The sequence below is a fragment of the Tachysurus vachellii genome, chromosome 24, assembly GCF_030014155.1.
Source record: "Tachysurus vachellii isolate PV-2020 chromosome 24, HZAU_Pvac_v1, whole genome shotgun sequence".
NCBI classification, from domain to species: Eukaryota; Metazoa; Chordata; class Actinopteri; order Siluriformes; family Bagridae; genus Tachysurus; species Tachysurus vachellii.
Genome location: NC_083483.1, coordinates 3,918,740 through 3,940,606, shown reverse-complemented (window position 1 = coordinate 3,940,606; position 21,867 = coordinate 3,918,740).

Here is a 21,867-nt window from a genome sequence, read left to right as displayed (position 1 = left end):
AATATGAAAAAAAAAAACAGAGAGCAGCAGAAATGGAGCAACAGAAACACAAAAGAATAGATGGGAAAGGGTGATGATGACAAAGATAGGTTAAATGATTAAGACAGGAAAAAAGAAAAGAGCAGGTGAGTGTGAAGAAGAGAAGTAAAGAGAGGAAAGTAGAGAGGCTGAGAGAGAAATTGAAAAGAAATAGATGGAGAAAAAAACATGAGGGAGAAAGTGAATGAATGATAAAGACGGACAGACAGACAGAAAGTAAGAGATAAAGAGAGACAACAGTAAGAAACAACACTAGATGGCAGACTTGAGTGGTGCATCATCATGGTCTCTATCTCTCTGCCTCTCTTTCTTTCTCTCTTTACTATAGTGTGTTCTATAGTGTTTCTATAGTGAAGAGAGTGAGAGGAAGAGGGAGGGAGACTGCAAACTGATCTCTTTCTGTGTTGTCTCTTACACACACACACACACACACACACACACACACACATACATACACACTCACTCACTCACTTACACACACATAATCGATGTAGGTGCTTGGTACTGTAAATGCAATGCTTTTCTTTGTGTGTGTGTGTGTGTGTGTGTGTGTGTGTGTGTGTGTGTGTGTGTGTGAAATGTAAGAGTCATCTATAATGTTTTTTGTCTGCAAGTGCCACCTTCCATATTTGCATATTCATTCACACCTGTAACATCACTGAATGATCTCTTACATTTACATTTATAGCATTTGGCAGATGCCCTTATGCAGAGCGACGTACAAAAGACTCAATCATTGAATGCATGAACTCTGAGCCTAAATCACTGTTCAAAGTATTTTTTTTTTTTTTAATACACACACAATTTAGTAATTTAGCTAGTTGAATTATTTCATGAATAAGTAGGCCTTCAACTGTCATTTGAAAATAGCCAGTGACTCAGCTGTCCGGACCCATAGGGGAAGTTCATTCCACCACCCAGAACAGAAAAGAGTCTTGTACTATGCTTACCTCTTACCCTGAGAGATGGTGGGACCAGTCGAGCAGTGCTGGTAGCTCTGAGGGTGCGAGGTGCAGTGTGAGGAGTGATGAGGGCTTTGAGGTAAGAGGGAGCTGGCCAATTTTTGGCTTTGTAGGCAAGCATCAGTGTTTTGAAACTGATGCATGCAGCTACAGGAAGCCAGTGGAGGGAGAGGGGTGGAGTGGTACTGTATGTGAGAACTTAGGCAAGTTAAAAACAAGTCATGCAGCTGCCTTCTGGGTCATTTGCAGAGGACGAATTGCGTTCATAGGTAGACATACCAGCAGTGAGGTGCAGTAGTCTAACCTTGAGATGACAAGAGACTGAACAAACACCTGAACAGCCTGAGTGGGCAAAACTGGCCAAATCCGTCTAATGTTGTAGAGAAGAACGTTTTTTCTGTAGTGTTTACAGTATTTTGTTCATGAAAAGAAAGTGAATATCAGGTGAATATCGAATAATTATCTTGCAGTAAAAAAATAATGGTCACTGATAAACACTATATATAGATATATGTAATATATTTTTTCTCTTTTTTATCACATCTTTTTGATCACATCTGTATTTCAATTTAATCATGTTTTAATAACAATTACAATTTTTCTGTTATTTTTTATGTTTAATAATTATGCTGATCCTTGTTTTTTTTTTTCAGATCTAAGGTATTAAGGTTTTAAAAAGTCCTGGTTGTAGGGGTGACTGTCACATATTTTTATAATGATGTAATAATATTTTATTTTATGAATATTTATGTCAGTACAGAACAACAGTGTTGAACAGTGGATTCTGATTCAGACGGTGCTGAGTCATTTTCTACAACAGTCACTGATATGGTGAAGAATAGTTAGGGATGGAGTCTCCAGTGTCTTTTGCACCACACAAAAGAGTCAGTAGACATAGATTTGTGATTCATCACAACTATTTCACAAAAAGTGAAAAGGTTTGATGCATCTTTAAAAAAAAATAATATAACTTTCATAGTCCTACACACAAACACGCTGATACACAATACACTACAATACTAAACACTACACATTACTATACAATTCACACAGCCACACAAAACACAGAAATACACAATGACATTCTAACACAATGACATTCTAACACAGTGATGCAATACATACAAGTAAACAATATGGACAGCTACACAGCTATCATTGGTAGACTGCTATGTTCAATGATGATGATGTTCTAGCACAGTATGTTACCTAGCAACAGTTTTTACATGATACACAGCTTGAGTATGCACACCTATACAGAAAACGCACAAATACACAATTTACAACTGCATAATACACCCAGCTAAACACTATGCTTGTATACTTAACATAAAAATACACAATATACACTAGATGATTGTACAATGAACGTAATATATACAACTAAAAGTACACAAGTACACAATATACCCAACTACACAATTAGATTCAATAAAACAATTCACAAAACTAAACAATGTGTACAATTGTACAATAAAAAAAACACAATACACAGATCTAGCCACATAACATACTCCACACACAACTGCACAATCAGCATAAATGCATACATACACACAATCAGTATGTATACAGTAAATACACAGTTCAAACAACAAAGATTATAGCTACACAATAAACACAACTATACAGTATCATAGTCACATAATACACAAGACTGTACAATGCACAAAGCTACATAATATAAGAGCTGACTTGACTTTAGGCATTTAAAGGGTGGCGAGCAGGTTTGTGTATTGGCTTTAATGTCTGTCACACATTAGCAGCATTTCACTGTCCTGCCATTAGCATGTTAGCAGTAAGATGTACAGTGTTCTTAGCAGGTTAGCAGTAAGATGCACACTGTTGTTAGCAGGTTAGCAGTAAGCCATACTCTTCTCCTGTTGTTAAGGTTAAGTGATAGCCTTATGATGCTGTTAGCTGATTTGTGGTACAGCCTGGCTTATTCTTAGCATGCTAAGTATTAAGCCACTCCCATTTCTCTTTTATCTTAAATTAGAAGTGGTAAAGGCCACCTGCAGTGAGTTTAATGTTCGCTGAGGAGGAATGAACGTTCCAAACAAAGCTCAGCGCTTTAGCCGCAAGGAAGGGAACGAGTGAAAAGCAGTAGAGATCATTCTAGACTTGATGAAGCGAAGGGTTAATGATGCTCATCTTCGGCTCATCATTTCCTTCCTTCAGCGTTTTGATCTTAGCTTTAATTAGAAAGCCACTCAGGTGTTCTGGAGGGTGTGTGTCCCAAATGACTGCTTGCTCCCTCTTTGACTCGCTAGCATTGGTGATGTGTACACTGTACATAATGTGTTTCATCACACCCTGTACATGTTGTTACATTACACTATCTACATGTTGTGTAACAGCACACTCTCTATATGTGAGAAATGCATCGTACTCAGTCATGTTGTCCTACATCACTCTCTACATGTATTTTCCCCACTCTGTACACTTTGTGTTTCATTACACTTGTACTTCAATCAACATGTTGTGATCCCTCACATGCTGTATGTTCTTCTTCCATCACACTGTCACATCACACACATCATGCATGCACAATGCAGGCATAACACCATAAATGACACAGCATACACACAGTGGCATGGATTACACAGACATAACTCACTATGCTAAAAAATATAATTAACATGCTAAATAATACACACAACACCATCAAACAATTCAATACACACACTACACTATTAATCACATAGTACTCACACTTAACCATAAATTTACATCACACACACACACACACACACACACACACACACACACACACACACACACACTACAATATATACACTAAACCACATGCCTTTAACTAGTTATCTAACTCAGTATAACAGGACAGTACATAATGATTAGACAGCACAATATAAATAAATTAGCATGTAGTCTGCTAATTACATGTCAGTGTACACTATAAAGTCACCGGAACTGACTTCACCATCCTATTTTCCAACAGAAACACTTTAATTTACATGAAAGATTTTTGTTTTTTTCTCCCAGCATGATCTGGGGCCCACACCCCTAAAACTGATAGATTATTTTGTCGAGTTGTCACGACTGGAGGTTTAAGTGAAATGCCTATGGGTGGACGTCTAATTAATTCAGTTCTCTCTCCTGCACAAACACATCAGATGTCTGATGCAGAAACACACTCGCTGCATCTTTAAACAGCAGTGAGACTGATGGCAAGAAAGACAGATAGCGAGAGACAAAGTCCTGCTATGACTGTACAGAACAAATGATCAATATGTCACTGGGGAGGCAAAACAAACAAACAAACAACAACAAAAAAAACATTGCATGCTGGAAGGGAGAGCTAATAAACCTGAGAATGATTAAGCTAACCTGACAGGATTCATGAGAGGATTATTAAGACAAAACTAGCCTGCTAGCTAATATGAGCTAACCTGATAACATTTAAGTGTGGATTTTAAGTCTTTTTTTGTAGATTTATATTGTTTACTTCTAAAGCTAGCCTGCTAGCTAATATGAGCTAACCTGGCAAGATTCCTGAGAGGATTATTAAGACAGTTGTAAAAGTGAATAACATTCATTGCTAAAACTAGCCTGCTAGCTAATTTGAGCTTACCTGATAGCATTTTAGTATGGATTTTAAGTCTTATCTAGATTTATATTCTTTATTTCTAAAGCTAGCTTGCCAGCTTCCATGGGCTAAGATGACAGGATTCCTGAGCGGATTTCCCCCTGTGAAATAAATAACATTTTTGAGTGTTTGCATGCTGATGAAGGTAGTCTCATTTAAATCACAGAACAACTAAGTTTTTTTCTTTTTTTTTGGCTAAATTTGAATCCAGCATTTCATTTTTTTTCTCTGTGAAGACATGATCTGTTTGCTGGATAAGATTGTGTAAACTTTAGAACGATATATTTGAAATGTTTAAACAATAGGTAGAACCTCTTCTTGATGGTAGTGGTAGAGTAAGCCAATATTAATGACGGCTGTATTATTTGGCAGTAACATTGTTTGTTGTACATGAAAAAGAGTAAACTGTTACCATTAAGACAGATTGATAGTATAGTTGATCACACACCATTTAGCCGTAACATTAAAACCACCTCTCTAATATGGTGTCAACCTTTTTGCTGCCAAAACAGCACTGACTCATCAAGACATGATCTCTAAAGATCTCTAAAGATCTCTAAAGGTGTGCTGTAGGACCTGACACCTTGAAGTCCTGTATGTTGTGAGGTGGAGCCTCCATGGATCAGACCTGTGTAAGTGAGACCTTTCTGGGGAAATTGGAGGCCGTGGCAACATCTCTTTGTCTCGTTAGGTGAAGCACACACACTTTGATATCCACATGATGCCAAACCAGGCAACCTTCATCCATGAGGTGCAGTGGTGGCTCAAGTGGTTAAGACTCTGGGTTGTTAATTAGAAGATTTGTGTTCAAGCCCCACCACTACCAAACTACCACTGTTGGGCCTTTGAGCAAGGCCCTTAACCCTCTCTTCATGGTTCAGATCAGATGCTCAATGTATGTAGTTAAAAGAACAGATTAATATTGTATTGTATTTAGTATTGGTACTAATATTAGCATTGGCATGCAGTCTAGCTATCAAACTCCTAGATACATTATCTATCTATCTATCTATCTATCTATCTATCTATCTATCTATCTATCTATCTATCTATCTATCTATCTATCTAAAAGTTTTAAAAGACAGTCCATTAAGAACTTTACAATTTTTGAATAATGAATGCAAAATTAAGCAAATTACGATATTCAGAAGAGCTGGTGTTTTTACAAAATGGCCACAAATTTTCTGCAGATGTAGGGCGAGACACGTCATTTGGCATCATCAAAATCCACAATCAGCCAAAACCATCTTTAATTAACAGCTATAATAGAAAGTAATTGCTGGTATGAGTTTAAAAGAAGAATTGTGCCAATTCAAGTAGTTTTCCACAAAAAAGAACAAAACTGAGAGACTGAGTAGTGAAGCCACATGTGAGTTATCTGTTCATGGGCCGCTTTTGGCCCTTGGATCAGATTTTGGACAACCCTGACTTGTGATGGATGAAGCTACTATACTACTTTAACTAAGTCCTGCATTTACAACGCAGTCTTCTTAACAGAATGAAGTTTTCACTCTGTGGCGTTAATTTGTTGTTGTCTTAAGGAAAATATTTCTCTTTTATATTTTTTACTTTCATGCAAATAAACCAGCATTTATTATTATTAATACTATTCCTCTGAGTAAATAAACTTTACTGATTATCATCAATTTTATATTATTTTTATAATCAAACTATTTTAGGTTTATTGTATTACCAGCAGGGGGGCACAGTGGCTTAGTGGTTAGCACGTTCGCCTCACACCTCCAGGGTTGGGGGTTTGAGTCCCGCCTCCGCCTTGTGTGTGTGGAGTTTGCATGTTCTCCCCGTGCCTCGGGGGTTTCCTCCGGGTACTCCGGTTTCCTCCCCCGGTCCAAAGACATGCATGGTAGGTTGATTGGCATCTCTGGAAAATTGTCCGTAGTGTGTGATTGCGTGAGTGAATGAGAGTGTGTGTGTGCCCTGCGATGGGTTTGCACTCCGTCCAGGGTGTATCCTGCCTTGATGCCCGATGACGCCTGAGATAGGCACAGGCTCCCAGTGACCCGAGGTAGTTCGGATAAGCGGTAGAAAATGAATGTATTACCATCAGTTTTTATTAGATGACATGAGAGACTAGCATGATTTAGAGACTGGTGGAGATGGAAGCTTAGGAAATAATTCAAGAAAATTAAATATTTTTATTTGCTCTCTATTAGGTTGTTTTGCAGAATGATTTGGGAGAATAGGTTCAAGCACAACATCAAAGGAAAAGAGAAAAAAAATCCTCACAAACTGTTTGCATCCATTTCGCTTACGCATGGCTTTTTATCTATGGCAAGGATGATTCCAAGATTCAAATCATCAGTCAATGAGCATTACTCTTTTCCTTTCAATCCCACAATTGCAACTCAGCTGCTTCATCATACAGCTCACACCTCTGTAAACGATTTTTTGGATGCCTGAGAAAAGTTCACCAACTAATAGAGCCTTATTGTTGATGGAACCTCAGGTAGGTGAGATGAGCTTTGTCAACCACATTACTTTTCACCAGGAAATGATTTATTGTTTCCATGCATTTAGAATATCTGGGTTCTTATCAATCTGTTTGCTGTTCTCTTGCACCAGAGAGGTGCCAACACCATGTGCTGTCATGTTTCCCATGACCAGCTTTCAAAAAAATTCCAAGAACCTGTCTTGAAACCCCTTTTATAAAGCTTTGAGCTGAAAGGGAAAAAAATGACCCCTCTATTTGTACTGGGTACAGGGGCAATCACTGAAGAAGTTCACCATAAGGGTTCCTTGTATAAAATCCACTACAGGATTTCGATCACCTAAAAGCTGGTGGACTGGTAGTGGTGAAGCAGACAGACTTGGCTCACTCTAAACTAAAGTACCCCAGTATGCAGGACTGATTGCTGTTGGGATGATCCAAAATGTACAGAGTGAATCAGATGGCACCATACTTTCAGATAAAATTTTTATGACATTCAAAACTTCCTATTTACCCCAACTATCTGTATATGTTTAAATGTTAAATAAAACTCTTGAGTCTTGTTTCTATTCTGCTCCTTAACAGTAAGCATCCTGTTGCTTGATGTTGAAGGAATGCCTCTTAAATCTGTTTGAGTGTATGAAACAATTTACAACGTCTTCAGAGTTCTATCCTCATCATCCTTAAATGTAACCTTCATTGTTTTCCCCTCCTCATTGTTTTCCCTTTCTCTTTTATCTTTATGTTTGTCACATTCACTACACATGTGCTGCTTGCTAGAGGTATTACAGAACACCATTTCTTCAATATTTATGCTGAACCTTTTCTGCTGCAAATCCCACATTTTCATGCAGTTTACACATACACGTTTCCTGATCAGAAGGAGAGAGATGCACCATGGGAAAAGGTCATAATCTGCAAAATGTGAGATAAAAGAAAAGAAGCCTTTATTTTTGTCACATATACATTATATCACAGTGAAATTATTATAATTATACAGTCAAGGGGCCAAAAATGTGAAAGATTGGGCAGTGTTGGCAGTGTTGGGGCTTGAACAACCCATCAACAACCCAGAGCCTTAACTGCTTGCACCACCACTTACCAGGTAAGAGGTATGTTCTATTATCACACAGATTTACTCTTCCTGTGTAGGTTTATCATTGTATCAACAAGTAATCTTTGCTTCTGATGTTTAATCTTTGTGATGGTTTGTGCTTTTCCTGTTCTTGGTTTGTACTGTAACACCTGGATACCTATTTACCTTCTTCCAAGAAGCTTACGTGAAGCTTCAAACGGTACCTTCCCCAATCTTTCTCTCTTTCATTTATGCATTGTTGATAACCCTTTAATCCTGAGCAGGGTTACTATATATTAGATTTATTGCTGTAAACAAACTAGCTCCCTTATCTCATGCTAATATACTGAGACTTAACACTTTCTTTTTCTCATTCATTCATTCATTCATTTATTCATCTATAGTAATCCTTTTATCCTATGCAGGGTTACTATATACTAAATTCTTACAGATGAAAACATGCTAGCTCACTTTTCTTATGCTAACATGTAGAGTTTTACTGCTGTAAATAAACTGAGCTCACTTACCTCATGCTTATATTCTTACCTTACTTGAATATATGCTATCACACTTTACTCTGACTAAAATGTTGGCTAATTAACCCTGAAAACATTTTTGTTTATTCCAAAACAACACAAGCAGAACATTTTTTTGTCTCAGCATGAGGATAGAGTTAGTGGTATTCTTTCAGGATTACCGTTCCTGCGGTTTAACATGAGAAGTGAAACTTAGAATGTGTAAGAGATAAATACAATAATTTTGAGTAAAGCATTAGGATATTATAAGCTGCTATGACAAAATCCGACACTTAGGGATGCAACTTTCTCTTTGCTATGCTACAGCAGCATCAACTTTCACTCGTTGCCCCCTCGTGCCCTACCACAAGTCTGTGATGAGATTTGAGTCGTTCCCTGTGGCTGCGAGGGCGAAAAGGACAGAACTGCATCGCTCCATCACACACAGCCGGTGACTAGAGGAGCTAAAGTGTGTGCGAGTGTATGTGTTTAGTGGTGACCTCAAAGTCATTTGATGTTTCCCTGATGGAGTGGGAGGTCAAGCACTGGGTGACTCAGGCGGCTCAATCAGTTTTTTCTACACCTTTACTTTACCTGGCCTAGTTATTGAGGCACTCTTAGAACACGCTAAGTCAATAATCTTATGCTAGCAGACAGGTGTCTCAACCCTGAAAACATACTATCTTGATATTCCTCTGCTTTCACACATGTGTCTTTACCCTTGAAAAACATGCTAAATCAATATATTCCTGCTAACGTATGTGTCTTTATCTTTGCTAAACATACTAACTCAATATATTTATGTTAACACATGCTTCTTTACCCTGAAAATATGCTAACTCAAGGTATTTATGCTAAGACATGCAAGTCTGACAGCATGCTAACTGAACATAATTATGTGAGCACACAGGCGTCTACTAAACATAGAAGCATGTTACCTGTTTCTGTCCATCATCATGCTAATAGAGAGACAACTTTATCACAAACAGACGCTTTATTCCGGTTTGATACATTCTTTATTCGCAGTTACCACAGATGCTCTCACTTGTCATAAGAGGACTCTTACAGATGCAAAGAAAGCAAAATGTTGTTTTTATAAGGCTACATGTTAGCATGAGATGGTGAAGTAACATGTTTTTAGTATTAGGATTTTGAGAAACATTTGATTTATCTATTAGCACATATCTGCAATAACAATGACAACATGCTCTATTTAACAGATTTAACAGGTCAACATTGGCTTAACAGGTTAAGCATAAATGATTAGCATTATATACACTTTAGAATATAGTAAATATATGTTTTCTAGGTTATTTCTAAATCAGTACATGGGAGGAAACCATGTTTTCAGCGATATGTCAACTCTGTCAACTGTGCAAAAACATTATGCACATAATATGTAGCTTGTATGTTGGGGTAGCAATTTAGTTTGACAGCTAGATCGTGTTTGTGGTTCATGTTTAGCCAAATGTTTGCATGCTTCATTTCCCCAATAGAACAGAGTAGTTAGTTTTGTGGATTAATTAAATGTTAAACAGCTCCTCAGTAACTAAGGTGACATAAAACTGTAAAACACTCACCTGAACACTTGACCTCACACTCCATCAGGGAAAGATCAGACAACGCCAAGGTCACTACTAAAACACACACACACATTTGCTTCTTCTAATCATGGAGTCTGTGTGATGGAGCGACACAATCCTGTCCTTTCCGACCTCACAGCCACAGGGAACGACCCAAATCGTGTCACAAGTGTGGAAAGGCTGTGACAGGGCAGAAGTGAGTTTTGATGTTGCTGTAGCGTAGCAGAGGGATTGTCATGTCCCTGAGGTTCCCTTCAGTTTTTCTCACATGCTGTCACCAGAAATCATGTCAGTTTTGATTTAATTGATCAATTGATCTACTTTAATTGATATTCTTCACTTCTTGATAGAAATGGGTTTTAAACCTAATCTTAATCACTGAAAAACAAGACTAACAGCTTTACAGTTAGCCGAGTTAACCCAGTGGGCAGAAGTGTGATTTACAACAGTACAAACATCCAGTATTAAAAAGATGTATATTATGTAAACCTATAGTGTATGTTAATATGTTAAAAATTATGATTCTATTTGTACTTATAAAATAGAAATAGGGCAGCTCAGCTATCTCTACTAGAATAGAAAATGGCAATCTACTAATTTTTAAAAACATTGTTTTCTATAGTTGAAAATCTCATTTGTTGTTATTTAAGATTTTGTTTGGAAAAAAGTTATTTCTAACATATAGCACCTATTTACACAACATAACAGATATATTAGGTGACGTTACATCAAACTTATATCTCCTCTGCTTTTCTCCTTCATCTGGTCTCCTGATTGTGTTCAGACATAGTGCATATTTGTTGGTGTTACGTAGGTCAACCAAGAGTCAGGTGTCGTTACGACTGCAATTGAAACGAGGTCTTGAGATGAAATAGTGTTTAAGTTGATCCACCACAAATCATCTGTTATCTTAATTAAAAGTAAGGGGACTCTGTGCTCTGTGTGATTCCCCTAATGCATAATGCAGCTTCGATAGATTATTCATGCACTTTCAGATAGATCCTTTCTAAAACATGTGCAAGGAGGCTTCCAAATTCTCAACCTGTGAAAAGATTTCTCCCAAGACTGCAAAAGATACGTGACCTGCGTGTTGAAGTAGAGACTCAAAGCATTGCAGCAATAATTCGTTTATTTTCTCTCAATTATTTATCCTGATTTCTCTCACACACAGTGATACTGAATGCTTGATTCTGTTTGGTCAGAAGTTGCTGATGAATATCCTTCCTCTTTAAAGACACCCCTGACAATAATTCTGGCTACAATCAGAAGTTTATATGAATGTGCTACCTTTCCTATTTCTCCTTCCTTTTTGGAGTCTTCAAAAGAGTCGTATCTTTTTTCCTTAACTTTTCTCCAAAAGAGTGACTTTTTTTGTCTTCTTAACATCAAAAAGAAGCTCAAATGTATTAATTATACTGCAATTGGAAAAAAATATGCATGTTCTTTAATAAATGAAAAATGGCACTTGATTTTAAATTTAAGAGGTGTGGAATTTAAGAGGAATAAAAACACTTCTGGGTGAGAACAGTAACTCAGTTTTAAGCTTAATTTTAAGCCCCACCCCTTTAAAAACATTTCCTCCATCAATAAAGTGCAAATTTTTTTTGGACCAGGTGTTGGATTAACATGGACCAGGTGAAAAAAGTGACCACTACACAACAGCGGGCCTAGAGCAGAACCTTGAGGCACACCATATTAAACTTTTCTCAACAGTTACAGTAAAGGTAGCATGATATAACAGTTCACAAAACAAAAAACACTGATTCCTAGATACTGAAATGACTGGGTGAGTAGGAGTTTTCTGAGTAAGCTGTCAGGTGGTTATTAACAACCAAACTCCTTAAGCATGCTTTGGTTTATACATGTGCAAACTATGATTAAAAGCATTGCAACGACCTACATTCAAAAAAGGGTGTAATGAAAAAAAATATGAAAATTTAAATAAAGGAATGAATAAAATGCAGGGAAATGTCCAAAGGAAAGTGTCCTCAGAAGTGGTTGATGTAAGTTGTCCGTACGTCAGCTCTCATTATCTCTGTGTATGTGTAATGGCGCTGTGTGTTTTCCTGCGGATGTCTTTGATCATCGTGTGCATTAAGCCGGGCTTCGTCTGATTGCGCGCTCGGGGTGTCGCCTTCAGCTTGTGCACTAATGACACTTTCACAACAAAACAAAAACAAGCGAGTGGATGCACTCTCGGGTAAAGAGCCCTGAGCAGAGCAGTGTGCTCGTATATATTTTTGTGTTGTTTTTTTTTTCTCTCCAGAGGTCCTGGGGGGTGATGAGTGTGCTTGCATTTGTGTGTGTTTATGTGTGTGTGTGTGGCGGAGAGGGAGAATAGTCTGCATCAACGTGGTGCTGTGGTGTAAATTATTGATCTGTTGTTGTGTTGTCTGTATGATCAGTAAAGGCAATCTCATAAAAACTGCAAGAGGATTACAACAGTGCTGAAAGGGGTGGGACCAGTGGTAGGGCTAGGGGGCAAGCGAGGATAAAGGGGTGGGGCATATGGTGTATGACTAAACCCTGCATTCTTTAAAGGTTTTGATGGAAGAGTTTAGTCTTCTCTCTCTCTCTCTCTCTCTCTCTCTCTCTCTCTCTCAATATTTGTCTGTCTCTCTTTCTCTCTGTCTGTTTCTCTTCATGCTAACCTTTCTTCTCTCTTTTGATCTGTTTCTGAATTTGTCTCTCTCAGTTTGTCTGTTTGTCTTGTTTTCTCTCTCTCTCTGTATTTTTCCCTTTTCCTCACCTTTCTTTGTAGTATAGTGACTACTTATCTCACTCTTCTGTCTTTGCATTTCTTTTATTATTTACCTTTATTTTTCTCTCTTCATCTTTCTCTCAGAAGGTTAATTTCAAGTGTGATTTACTGGCAAAGCAAATGTTGGCGAAGCAAAAGAATATAAAAAAAATATATATAGACAACCAATAACAAGGAGGATAAAACAAATAAAACAATAACAATGAATAAAATAAACAGAATGTTAATTTAATTAAAGAAATGTAATACATCTAAATGATAAAATATCATAATTTCTTGTTTTCTAATTGGATTAAATGAGGCTTTTGGCTATTTCTTCTATTAACAGTGAATTTGAATGTAGCTGGCAGTCATGCACTTCCCTTCATATTCCCCTAAACACAGCTCAGATTCTGCTTAGTGCTGAGAGACGAAACGTTTAGTAAGGTATTTTTAAATGTATAGTAATGATTCTGCCTTCTGTTGTCATATTTTGGAAAGGCCAAAAAGAAATGTGTCTGTTTCAGTACGTTCTTCAGTTTTGAGTCTTTCTTCTTTAGATCTTGATATGTGTTTGTGTGTTGTCTTTTATTCTGCTTCTAAATGGTGATCACCTACATTTTGTTGGGGAATAATTTGTATTTTCTTCAGCTTCAGTAAATTTTCTGTCTACTCATCTGTAGCTGTTTACATTGTAATTTGTAATGTGAGAGAATTTGTAGTTTTGGTCTAATCAGTTACACTTTTTGGATTTTGTTTTGGATATATAGTCACTTTGGGTTTGGAGACATTTGGGTAAGTGTCTGTGTGTTTGCATTTAACTGGATGTGTTTGGGTGAGTGGTTGGCATTTGTATTTGGGTGAGTGGTTGTGTGTTTGGCTGGGTGTTTGCAGTTATGTGGGTGTTTGATTTTAAGTTGGTGTTTGTGACTGGGTGAGTGTTTGGGAGAATGTGTTTTGTTTAGTGCTAGTGTTTGGGTAAATGTTTGTGTCTTGTGGTTGGGTGAGTGTTTATATTTGGGTAAATGTTTGGGTTAATGTGAGTGTGTTTGTGTTTCAGTCAGCGTATTGAGTTTGTTTGGGTGAATGTTTGTGTTTTTTGTCATTGTGTAGGTGCTTGTGTTTAGGGATTTAGTGTTTGTGTGCCTGTTTTGTTGTTCAGTCAGGAATGCATTGTAATTTAGGGAGCTGTGGGGTGGTTTAGGTGGGGACAGAATTATTCTGCTCTGTTGTTGGCGCTCTATTTTCAAACAGTGGGGACAATCCTAATTTGGCCTTGTTGGGTGAATTGCATTGACTTTTTAGTATAGCTTTTCAAAATTCAATTAGGACTATTACTGTCCCAAGTATTGTATAGTATTGTTTAATTTACTCATATTGAAGTGTTGTGTGAATTATTGAATTATAGCCAGATAGTTTTGTTGAATTTGGATTTGATTGTGTAGATGGTTGCATGCTTTGTGTTTGAGCATGTTACCTAATGTGAAGTGATGTGTTTTTCTTTTTTATGCTGTTCTGGAACAGCATCATGCTGGTTTTATTTGTATTTACTGATCAAGTCTATATAAATCTTGTCTATTTTCCCAACCCTGAACCCTTCACTCTTCAAGGATAGACAAGTTCCACTGTAGACCTGCATAGAACAGTGTTGTAGAGGGTAATACCAGGGCCTGTGGATTTATCCTGCTTTGTAGATAATTCACTGATATAGAACAGAGCTGCACCACATATTCTTATTTAAAAGCTCAGTTTATTTCTATCCACTATTCACAGCACATTCATTTTCTTGGTACATTGATATCAGAGACTTTCCACTTTCCTACCTTTTCCTGACTGGAGGCGTTTGAACATCAGTCCTTCACGCCACACTAAGTCAAATGACTGCTTCAAATCAAGTAAAGATTTGACTCTTGGTTGCTGTGTGTGGTTCAGTGTTGGGTAGATAGGCTAGATTTTTATTTAGGATACTATGGATTTGCTTAAAGGTAATAATACACTGCATTGAGAATTCAGTAGAACAATTTACCAAGACTGCTGCTAACACAAATGTCTAGTTATTGAAAGTGATTGTGATGCTGTGGTTCCAGGTTAAGAAGGAATTAAACATATTTAAACTTACTTTATTTACCATGTGCATTTTGTTATTACTATAATCATTTAATAGCAATTATAGCTGTAATATTCTCTAATATCTGTTTGTTCAGGGTTAGATTTGTGTGAATTAGATATAAGTGAAATAGTTTTGTCCTGTTTGTCTTTCTCTTTATATGTCTCCTTTTCTGTCTCTGTGTCTTCTCTGAATCATTTTTTCTCGGTGTATCTGTCTCTTTTGTACTGCCATTTGTCTCTCTTTCTGGCTTCATCTCTCACTGGATCCATCACTCTCTGTGTATCTGTCTCTCTCTTTGTGTATCTGTCTCTCTTTCTATAACTCTCTGTTGATTCTGTGACATATTATGAGCTGGGGAGGGGCTCTGGAGGTCCTGCCCATTGCCATGGTAACCGGCTCATCGCCGAACCTTCTGACAGGAAGCAGCCAAGCTTTACACACACACACAGACACACACACACAGTGAGACAGGTGAGCTGAGGTGTAAGAGGAGCGTCTGTCCGCATACTACACAATGAGAACAGAAAATTTAGTTTCAACACTGGAGGTAAAACACAAACACTTGCTTGTTAAATTAACTGAAAATGATAAATTACTACAGCTGCTTCATCCTGATTTTGCTGAGAAACCAGACCTCAGGCTGGAACACAGGCTCGGGTGAGGCTGAGCCCACATTTATATCAGTCGTTCAACAAATGATAGTCTTTATAATGATAGTCCTCATTCACAAGGTCATATGTTTTAAATTCTGTTGAAATACTAATTACCACTTTTGAGTGATGAGTGATGGAACAGTATATTTTTCTCATATTACCTCTTTTGTATACATGTGCACTGTGACAATGGCAATGGGACCCACACCTGCTGTATACCGCCATGTCCAAAACCTTTGTTTTTGAGCTTGCCTTACTTTTTAGCTTAGAGTAGCGATCACTGAAAAATGCTGAATTTAATAATATGATTAACTACTAGCTTTGTGTTAATGACATGGTGTCAAAGTGTCTGTTTGTAAATTATTGTAAGCTTTGACCTCATTGACCCAGAAATGTTTCACTCCATAGCTTGATCAGATTCAGCTGAAACAGTATGATAGAGTTTAAAATTTGCTTCTGTCCCTGCTTTCTTTCTTTTTCTTTCTTTCTTTCTTTCTTTCTTTCTTTCTTTCTTTCTTTCTTTCTTTCTTTCTTTTTCACCTTGTAAGTTCCATATTTCCTTCATGAAGTTGACTTTGGTGAACTCTTTTGTGAACTTTGCTTCTGACCACCGTCAAGAAAGTAAAAAAAAAATCCTGCAGTATTTTTTCTATTGAAACATGTGTCTAAAGAGTTAACCTACCATCTTCAGATGAATGTTGACCGTGTGGGAGTTTCCACTCCTCTGAAAAGAAGAGCTTGTGTGTGGGTGTGAATTATATACAGGTATACAGTATGTATATTTTTAATGTATCAGTGGGTGGTAAAATTAAAGTGGGTCAGTCTTTCATTCTTTCTTTGCTCATGTGTTTATTTAGTGAATTTATAGAGCGAGACATTGAAGCGAAAATGGAAAGCAAGAAATATTTTCAAATAGAGAGAAGAGAGAGGAATGAAGCTTATAAAAAGCTAAGAGGTTCCACAAAATGGCTGAGAAATGAAAGATGAAATGGTGACGGTTTATGGCCTCTAATTTTGCCTTTTCATTTGCCCTGTATTTGGCATGAATAAATAAATTAGTTAACTCAAATAGGGAACTTGCAGGCAGGTTCTCCTGTGTGATGAATTGCGCTGTTGGGTTCTCTCAGAGCTGAAGGACTTCCTGTGCTAAATGATCTCTCAGTGTGTGGAGGGAGAGGGGGGATTTTGGAGAAGGGCTGATTGTTATGCTAATGAACGGTGGCACAGATTCATCATGAAGTGTTTCCTGCCTCTGGCATGTAAACAACACTGCATAAGCTATGAATTATGGGTACATATTGAAAGACAAGAACCTGCTTTTATTTTTAATGCTCCCTGGTTGACCCGAGTGTGCCCTTAGCAGTCCCTGTATCACAGATTTTCACCTACAGGTTGTAGCAGTGGTTACGTTTAGGCCTTTAGGGGGCACTGATGGGAGAGAGGATTTCAGATCTTGCTGTTTTGTGTAAATGATAGGGTTCTGTTTAAATGTCTGAGGTGTGATGAATGCGTGGTCAGCGGCACCACTTACTGGCATCATCAGATCTCTGGTTTATGAAGCATGCTGCTAAATCTGAGGGAAAACATTTGAACCCAATAAACATCAAATGATCTCCTACACGCTGTTTTCCGGAGGAGGAACATCAGATTAGTGTTGGGTGAAGAGGTGGGCTAACTGATACATCACACCACAAACATGCACAACACAAACTTTTATTATTAGCACATAAGCTACAAAACTGCATATCGATGAACATCCTCAGATGGAGCATAGACAGGCTGCTACAGTTAATTACAAAGAATCAGACAAGCGAAGCTGACACCGAAACCTTTACTCCCAAAAACGAACAGGCCCCACAGGATTGTGGGATTGATGGATGGTATATTGTAGAAGGAAGGCCAAGAGACTCTACTACTGATTAATCTGCTTCTTCTAGACAAGGACATTAGCTGCTGACCTTAAGCATACATCCATGGGACAAATGGAGGAAAGCTAAGGTAAATCTATTTTAACAGCTAACACAGGGAAAGCAGGCTAAAAATAATTTTATATAATGCTATTTAAAAGTAGCTCAAAATTAGTGCTAGCGCATTTAATACATGCCCTGCTAACCTAGCACACTCAATGCTTTCAAAAGGTTTTATTTAGCTCCCAGGAATTTTGGGAATACTAAAGAATCACTAAAATGAATGGTGTTGGAAAACAGGGCGTGAGTATGTAGGGCACTAGAGACATAAGGTGCTGGGAATGTCGAACCCTGGGGACATAGTATTCTGTAATGGGGGTCCTGGAGCAATATAGCAGAATAAAGTGAACACCATGTGAATCAGTTCTGTAAATGCTGGGCCTCGAGACATGGAGTTCTGTGAATGTAGGACCTTAGAGACATACTGTACAGTAATGCACTGGGATATCAAGACACTGGGAACATAAGATTCTGTGAATGTTGGTCCCTTGGGCTATATAGTAGAATAAGGCCCTGGGAACATAGATTTTTGTTGGGCCTTACAGACGAATGGGAATGTAAGGACCAGAGACGATGCTGAGAATATAGTACCCTAGATATATACAGTAGTGTACTAAGAAAAATATAGGGCCATGGGAGGATAGGTCTCTGGGAAAATGGGGTTCTGTGAATGTAGGACCCTGCAGACATTTAATATCATATATTCACAGAACCCCATGTTCCCAGTGTCCTATTCTACTTTATGTCCCTAGTAGTGTACTGGAAATATAGGGATGTAAAAAGAATGTAAGGTCCTGGGGACACAGAGTGCTGAAAATGTAGGTTCTTGGAAAATGTTTTGTTCATTCTTTACTCCATTATGTACAGGAGTGGGTTTTGGAAGCTCTGTGAATTCCGTTTGGGGCGATACGGAGGACGAGAGAAGGTGGCCATCTGTTCTGACGTGAGAGCTCATGCAACAGCAAAATGACCCAAAAAATATCTAATTATTTGGGTGTGAAGTTGTATATACCAGGACATCTGTTAGCTTAAAATAAAGAGACGCTAATTTTACCTCAGAGGAAATCCTCGCTATGAACAAACTGGGAATGGCCTCAAGAAACAAAACACACACACCTAAACTTGTAAGTGTTGCCAGTGTGAATCGAGAGCTTTTTTACTGCTTCCAGACTTTTACACAGCCTCGTCTCATCAGCAAAGTTAGCAATTCACACCACATGCTGCTAATGAGACAGGGACGTTAAAAATAGAGAAGGAGAAACCTGAAGGACGATGGCTGACAGTAAAATAAGAAGAATGTTAGAGTCTAGCACAAAGACTTAATTATTTTAACATCACACTGACACACACGCACTTTGACACATCTAGAGAAGTGCTGATGCTAATGCAAGGTCAAAAGGCCTCAATAATATTTTAAGCTAATTAAGACCCGTGGCCCCTTCAATTCAGGGAGTTGTGTCATCACCAGATCAAAGGCTACATCCCAAATGCTAGCACTTATTAGAGTTTATTCTTAGGTAAAGAACTCAGAGTGTGCTCAGAGAAGAAGAACACTTGAACTTTGTGCTATTATAACCTGTTAGCTTCTAAGAGATGAATAACCATAGGAGTCAAACTCACAATTTAACTAATGTTGTGGCTTCTAAATGCTACTGCGTGATTCAGAACATTTTTTCCATGTAGGTTGGAAATATAGGGCCCTCAGAATATAAGCATTAGCACCTGAATTTAAAAATAACGCTGGGCAAAGTTAGCAATCTAGCTAGAGAGTATAGCTGACTCTAGTGTTTGGGATGGAGCTTAAATAATTCCCTAGTAAGAATGCTGACTAGGTACAAACTGAACCATTTGGGATAAAGCCTTGAAAAGATTAATGTTCTAGTAAGAGCACTAGCTAGGTGTGGACTCTAAAAATTTCTAACAAAAACACTAAATATGGCTTATGTCAATGGAACTTTAATTTAAATGAACTCATCCAAAAATGAAATGAAAATGAACACATTCAACATTCTAGTAAGAACATTCACTAGGCATGAATTCAAGTGTTTGGAACAGTGCCAGAAAATATCTGACATTCTAGTACACTAATTTGTTATGACCTCTAGCTTTTGTGGTCCTAGTCATAAGACACAGACTAGCTAAAGAACCTCATTGACATTATTGGATTCTGTTTTTTAAGACGGCCTGAAAATGGTGGACATACTAACTAGCAGTGAACTCATTTGGGATAGAAAACTAAATGTCCTAGCTTTCATCTAAGTCACGAATTCTCACATTTGGGACAGAACCTTAAAATAGCTGACATTTTAATAAGAACACTAAATAGGAGTGTACATTTGGGAACAATAAAATGAACACATCCAAAGTTCTAGTGAAAATAGTAATTAGGTCTGCATTTGGGATGGAACCTAAAACTAGGCAGTGTTCTAATAAGAATCCACAAGTAGGTAGTAGCTGAAGTGTTTGGGACAGGGCCTTAGAATTTTCCATTTAAAAAAGTTCTAGTAAGAAGACTAGCTCTGAGCATACAATGAGCCACCTTTTTTTTTATAGTAACGAGGGATTTATATTTAATGTATGGTATGGGAGATTATAACAAGTACACGCTCCTTAGTATTAGTCATTTACAGCAGGAATGGATGTGAGTCACAGTTGAGCAAGAGTGAATCCCTGATTCATTACCTCACTAATAACACACACACACACACACACACACACACACACACACACACACACACACACACACCTCTTCATATGCAGCACAGAAACAATAAAGGCACCCTAGGGATTTGACCCGGATTTTTGTAATGGCACAGTCGAAGGAGTGACAAGTTACATGTTCGTAAAACATGCTAAATCTCTTGCTCGAAGTTAGTGCAGCAATGGTGACACAAATCAAGGAAATGATGTCAAGGGAAGAAGAATGATTTTATGAAGAACACCAGCCCTGGGGAAAGTGGTGCGACATGAAAATAAGACGGATTGGAAGGAATCACACTCATCCGCTAGCTTCCCAACAGTGAGGGCATTTGGGAAAAACCGATGAAGCTATATGCAAACACGTAACACATTTAGCGCCACTGCAAGTCTTTGTTGGTGTGCTGTTGCTGCTTTGTCATTAAAATGACCATGTTGTTGTGATACTTGGAGATTGCCTCTGTTTTACACATCACTCAAATTGATCACACTAAATATTTAGCGCGAATGGCCTTATAATTAGTGCAGTGGTTGTTAGTTTTTTTTTTAGCAATGGTCTTGGACCGTGTGCCATTCAAGATGGCTTATATTTACAAGTTAATTCTACTATTTATTAATAATCAGAGTGATTTAGGCTAAATTTACACTCAGATTATCAGGAGGAAATTCAGCTTATAGTAATGACTAATATACAACTAGTACATAATCAAAATATTTAGTAAGAAGGACAGGTTACAAAAATAAAGCTCTGTTCTGGCAGAGTTTGCTTGCACATCATGAGCATTACTAAAATAAGCTAACAGCTAAAACATTGCAGTGATCTAAACACTGTCTAAACAAAGATTTTAAGAAAACCTGGATCTTCTAAGAAAAGAAAAATTATTGAGAACTGTGACTAGCTTACATGACATTCTGCTTATCTGAAATATTCAGCTGGAAAATCATGTCTGATAAAGGTAGGCAAAATTTATCCTCATAAATCCATTTAGGGGTGGATGTGTTAAACTAAAATAATACCATGGCTTTAATGTAGTGCTTTATGGTAACTATGGTAACTTAGGTCCTTATACTTTTGAATGCTATAGGGTTTTTTTGTTAACTATGTGGTAATTATGATAACTCTGGTTGTTACACTCTTGACAGTTTCTTTGGAATTATGGTGACAATATGGTAACTATGTAAACCTTGGTTGTTATACTATTGTCCATTTTCTTATTAAATTTTGATATAAACATGATTTCGAAACCACAATTTCCTTTCTTTTTCCCTGTTTTGGACAGGAAGCAGATGATGGATAATGTTCTGCAGTGGTGAAAGGGAATTGTTCTGAATCTTTCACTTGTACTATTAATCTCCACTTTAACAACAGGTACATGATTATAGCAACTATGATTATAAATGCTTACATAATAAAATGAGGGTCTACAAAATCTTGTAGTGTTTACTACTTAATAAACAAATTTATTG